General features: G+C 51.8%; 1 protein-coding gene across 6 annotated transcripts in view; it reads right to left on the reverse strand.

Annotated features, from left to right (window-relative positions):
- Positions 1–5,154, reverse strand: part of DOP1B (DOP1 leucine zipper like protein B) — a 133,160-nt gene extending 128,006 nt beyond the window's left edge. For all 6 annotated transcript variants that reach the window (XR_011465605.1, XM_070377606.1, XM_070377633.1 and 3 more), the window contains exon 1: positions 4,997–5,154. The gene's annotated coding sequence lies outside the window, so the exon portion shown is untranslated. The remainder of the gene's footprint in view (positions 1–4,996) is intronic.
- Between the last annotated feature and the right edge of the window lie 846 nt (positions 5,155–6,000).

The raw sequence follows: 6,000 nt of genomic DNA on the forward strand, positions 1-6,000 counted from the left end.
TGGAGTAATGGTGACGTGAGTAAATTCCCCCGAGGCAGCGTCAGTGTGCTAACCAAACTTCATGTCATCAATCAGATACAAAGGCAAATACTACTTCACAGAAGAAACTGAGCTGCAGGGACAACGTGATCTTTAAGACTCAATGTTTCGTTTCATAGCTATGGGGAAGTTTTAAGACCCTCCAGGTCTTATCCTCTTCGCTTTCTGATTGCTCCGGGCCCCCTGTGATAAGGCCAACACAACTGACTTTCAAATCATCAACGCGAGTGGACTCTGCTTCCTCATTCCGCTCACAGGAGGACGGTGTGGCAGGCCACTTCCTCCTCCTGCAGACAGCCTCCCATCAGCACACACTCCTCTGTGGCAGGCCACTTCCTCCTCCTGCAGACAGCCTCCCATCAGCACACACTCCTCTGGGCCATCCGCCCTGTGCTGGCTCCCACCCACCTCTCTGCAGACCCACCCTCATCTACACGCCTGCCAGATGCTGGCATTCCCGGGCAACATGCTTGGGCCCCTCCCACCCTCTCTCTCTCCCCTCAATGATCTATTCCTTTAAGTAATTAATACCAGCTTCATGTTCATGACTCACAGGTTTATAGCCCTCCAAACCTCCCCCTCAAAGACCCAAATTCATGCCAATGCTTCCTTGACTTCTCTACACGTCTGAAACAGCACGTCCGAAACTAGACTCTCTAGTGTCCATCAACAACATGAAGTCTAGCCATGTGATGGCATGCTCCTCGGTGATGAGAAAGAACAAAGCGCTGAACATGTGGATGCACCTGGAAGATACAAGCTTAGTGGAAGAAGCCGGTCATAAAAGGCCATGTATCGCATGACTCCATTTATATGAAATGCCCAGAAGAGGCCAGTCTGTAGAGATGGCAAGTGGATGCATGAGTGGTTGCTTAGGGTGGGGAGTAGGAACAGGGAGTAACTGCAAATGAGCACAAGGGATCTTTTTTATTGGGGGTGGGGGGGGAGTGGGGCACGGATGGGTAATGGAAATGTGCTAAAAACTGGATTATGGCCATGGCTGCATAACTCCATAAGTTTACTAAAAATCATTGAATGATATACTGAAATGAAAGAATTTTATGGTCTGTAAATTATAACTCAACAACACTGTTTTTAAAAAACCCTCCACTCCTTTTTTCTTTTCCAGTAGGTTTACTATAGAATATTGACTATAGCTCCCCATGCTATACAGTAGGACCTTGGTGTTTATCCATTCTATATACAATAGTTCGCATCTGCTAACCCCAAACTCCCAATCCATGCCTCCCCCTCCTCCCCTCTCCCTCGGCAACCACAAATCTGTTCTCTGTCTGTTTCCGTTTTATAGATAAGTTCATTCGTGTCACATTTTAGATTGCATACAGAAGTGATATCATACAATATTTGTCCTTCCCTGTCTTTCTAACTTACTTCACTTAGTATGATAATCTCCAGTTGCATCCATGTTGCTGCAAATGGTATTATTCCATTTGTTTTTTATGGCTGAGCAGTATTCTACTGTGTATATACACCTTATCTTCCTTATCCATTCATCGGTCAGTGGGCATTTAAGTTGCTTGTGCAAAAAAACCCTCCATTCTTGGAGGGGATATGTGTACACTTTCGACTGACTCAATCATTGGGCACGGCAGAAACCAACACAACACTGCAAAGCAATTATCCTCCAATTAAAAATAAACTTAAAAAAAAAAACCCTCCACTCTTAGAGGGGTATATGTACACTTTCGACTGACTCAATCGTTGCATGGCAGAAACCAACACAACATTGTAAAAAGCAATTATCCTCCAATTAAACTTAAATAAACTTAAACTTAAAAAACAAATAACTGAAAAAAAAACAAAAAAAAAAAAAAAAAAAAACCTCCACTCTGGATTCTACCTGCACAGCATGTTCCCTCTCCAGTCTTCCTTTCCTCAGAAAGCGGCCCCTCCACCTATGAGACCTCTGACGTCGTCCTGAACTCTTCCTTCTCTTTATCAGCCACACTGAGCCCAAGTCCTGTTAGCTCATCTTCCAACACACCCGTGGATTCTCCACTGAGTGAGTCATCTTTCTCCTGCAAGCTTGCAGAAGCCTAAGGCTTCTCCTTCAGACTCTTGTCTCTCTGCTCCTGTGCGTACTTTCACACAGCGCTCCAAGTCCTCTTAAAACATAAAACACTTCCCCACCATGTTTAAACTCTTCCCATTGGGCTTCTCTGGTGGCTCAGAGGGTAAAGCGGCTGCCTGCAATGCGGAAGACACGGGTTGGATCCCTGGGTCAGGAAGATCCTCTGGAGAAGGAAATGGCAACCCACTCCAGTACTCTTGCCTAGAAAATCCCATGGACGGAGGAGCCTGGTAGGTTACAGTTCATGGGGTTGCAAATAGTCGAGCGATTTCACTTCATTGAGTCTATATATAGTAAGCCCTCACTCCCTTCATGCCCAGCCCACTTCTGGACCTGCAAGGCTCTACCTGCCTGTCTCCTTGCAGCACTCTGCTTGTCCTAATTCATCCGTTCACGGGGCTTTTGCACATGCTGGACCTCCCTGCAAAAACACACTGCACTACGCATAGGTACGCGATAGGACTGTCGGCTCATTCCTGGAAAAGCCTGTCTTTTTTTCTGAAATAATATTTCATAGTTTTTGAAAAGAATAAGGATGGTAATGAGAGATGTAGTTTGTTTTGCTGAGTAAAGACATAAGAATTTAGTACATCACAATGGTCTACGTGTTTTTAATTCCAGGAGATTTATAAGTCTGATATCCCATATTCTGAACCACTGTAATACTCCATGCAGTCTGTTCACTCTATTAGGTGTCAAAGCACTGGGGAAAGAAACAAGAACAAGGCAGGGTTCGACTCTTACAGTTCAGAGCCTAATAAAAGAGGAAATGCCTAAACATGTAATTTCAATTTAACGTGGCATGGAACTTCCCTGGCAGTCCAGTAATTAAGACTCCTTGATGCCAATGCAGGCGGCATGGGTTCCATCCCTAGATGGGGAACAAAGAGCCCACATGCCTCAAGGTACTGCCAAAAAACTGAAAATACAATAAAAACTAAAGGATACATTTTAAAAAATTAATGTGCACACAGAGTGATGGAGGGTTGGCTGAGGTATCAGAGTGATGCTGGCAAGGAGGGCAGAGGGAGCCCAACGAACAGCAGAGAAGTCCTCAAGTCCACAGGTGTGGGCACTTGCTAGAAGGAAGAGAGCCTTGTCAGTGACAGCATGTGTGTTTAGGAGATGGGACAGCCAAGGGGCACCACTGCTCATGGGAAGCAAGGTGTGAGCCCAGTAAAAGCGGGTAACTGGAACAGTTCAATGTTATGGTTGGTTGTAAGAAGAAAGCCTCCTTGATGTCACTAACAGCACAGGTGAGAAGTTTGGAAACAGTCAAGCAAGCTCTTTTATTTCAAAATATGGGGCACCTGCTGCTATGCTTGTAAGTGAGACTCCTAGGTGGGCTTGGTAAACCCATCATTTCTGCATGTATTTCTCTCATGCTACACACAAGAGTCCTAGTAGATGGGTATCATCAACTTCCAGATAAGGATGCTGGGATTGAGGCCTTCCAAAAAAGGTGCCAGGGTCCCACTGGGGCAAACAACTGGCAGAATCAGGATTCCAGTTCAGGCCAGCCAGATGCCACAGAGCCTCAACCATATTACGCCACAGGTAAAACTCAAGAGTACAACCTTTATAGAGCTCCCCTGACAATGATTTTGCAATCTCCTCCGGATACCTTTTCTGTGAGAGACTCAATAACTCAGTATACTGACTGAGTATGACAACCTAGTAACAATTACACTCAAAGGAGCAGTCCTATAAACAAGCACATGGGGCCAGATGAATCCGCCGGAAAAAAATGGAAAACTCTCAGCTGGGAATCTCTCACCTTAACCACGCTTAATTTCTTAGAAAAGCAAGCTGAAGTGAAAAATCAAACTCCTAGATCCAAAAGAAGTTAGTTTAGAAATGTTGACATGAAAGACCTGTTTCTGAGATGAAAATATAAAAGTGAAAAAAATGTCAAAAAGTCACATCTCTCATGAGAGAGACCCACTTATCGATAAATAATGATCCTCTGCCACAGCACAGAAAAAACACTCATCTGCAAGCCGTTTAATCGACTCTAGGCCACACATGATTTTGAATGGGGTCTTTCAGAGTGGTAATTAGATTGTAGTGGAAAAACGTGAGGCGTACAATGGGCGCCAGCTTTGGCGGGGGAAAGGCGCCTCTACTTTCTTACCAAAAAAAATCCTACCAGGGTTCTCCCGAGGGTAGGGCAGCTGTCCCAGATCAGGGGAAACACCTGAGGGTAACAGCCTCCATAAGCAGGGCACAGAGATGCTTTATGGACCATTTAGGGCGTCAGCAGCCGGCGGCGAGACTGCAAGACGACGCAGGCGGGCCGAGCGCGCACTGCGGCTCAGATTCCCTTCTCCAGAGGGCAGTCTGGAAGGCTTGGGGTGGTGGCGGGGGGTGGTCTTTCCTCCACGGGGAAAACCTTCATCTCACAAAAGATTTCAATTCCTAGACCAGCTTCCCGAGTAGGACTGGGAACCAAAACAAAGCCGCGCGCGGCTCCAGCATCCGCCGGCCGGCTGGCGGGCCGTGACCCACCTGACCTCCACCTGCCGGACTAGAAGGCCGCGCGCGCGGGCCGGACCTGCCTGCCTTCGCCGCCTGGAGCCGGGGGGACCTGGGGGTGGGGGTTGGCGGCCCCTGGGGGTAGGGTCGGAGGGTCCCGGGCCGGCGCCCCCACGCCCACTGGCGGGGGCTCGTTAGGGCCGCCCCCGCGCTGCTGCAGTGCGCGCTCCGCCGAGCCACCTGCATGCAGCCCAGGCGCGCCCCCGAGGCACCGCCCAAACTCCTGGGCACCGGGCGAGGACGCCCCCGCCGCTCGCGGGCCCGTGGGAGGAGACGCCGCCCGGCTCCCTTGGCTTCCATCTGGCAGACGAGCGCGCGGGCTCCACTTACCGGCGGCGTCGGCTTCTTCCGCGGCGGGCGCGCCCACGAGGGAGGCGCGGAGGAACCGGCCTGGACGCCACGGGTCGAGCGGGTCGGCCGGGACCGCGGGGAAACGCCGCGCCCGAACCCCAGCGGCAGCGGCTCGGAGAGACTGGGGCTGGCCGGGAGGCGGGTCTTCGGCGGCGCCTGGGGAGGGCGTGACCAAGGGCGGGTCCTCCCCGGGGCGTGGTTTGTGAGGGCGTGGTCTATGGGGGCGGGTCCTCAAACGGGTAGGGGTGGGGCTACGGGCGGAGATCCTCTGAGGACGGGACGGGGCCAGCGTCGGGAGGTGGGGCCCTCGAGGAGTGTGGGCGGGGCCAAGGAAAGAGCCCTCGGCTCGTGAGGGCAGGGCCGAAGGCGTGTCCTCGACGCTGGGGGCGGGGCTTCAGGGCGGTCCCTGGACTCGGGGGCGGGGGCAGAAGGCGGTCCCGGTGGGTGGGGCGGGCTCAGGGAGGCGGGTCCTCTGCGCGCGGGGGCGGGGCCTGAACCCGGGCCTGGCAAGCGCAGCGCTTCCACCCGGTGTTCCCCAGGGTCAGGGAATCAGCCGGGGCCAGGTGGGGTTTGGAGTGACAGGCAAGGAGAAACCGTTGCACCCGAGACCGGTGGGGGTCCGTGGCACCTGGCCATCGGGACCACACCCCAGAGCCTCGGGGAGGAAGCGGAGCAAATCCTTCCATACATGCTCGGGCCACAGGAGGTTTGGGGGACCCTGGCTAAGGTGCCCCACCCCAGCCCCACAGGCTTCACTTTTCCTATCCTTGGCATCAGAGGAGGTGAGGGAGATAATTCCTACAATTAGCTTATTTACGTAGCTCTGGCTCAGGAAGGAGACCTCACATCAAGCCTAAAGGGCATTAATATTTTCAGATGAACCCCTAACCGCTTTCAGGTGCCTTCGGGACCCACACAGTCCAGACCTACCCGGCCTGGCCTGACAGCCTCAGGGCAAGAGGCACCTGATAACCGGGCTCAGG

The sequence above is a fragment of the Bos mutus genome, chromosome 1, assembly GCF_027580195.1.
Source record: "Bos mutus isolate GX-2022 chromosome 1, NWIPB_WYAK_1.1, whole genome shotgun sequence".
In the NCBI taxonomy this organism is placed as follows: Eukaryota; Metazoa; Chordata; class Mammalia; order Artiodactyla; family Bovidae; genus Bos; species Bos mutus.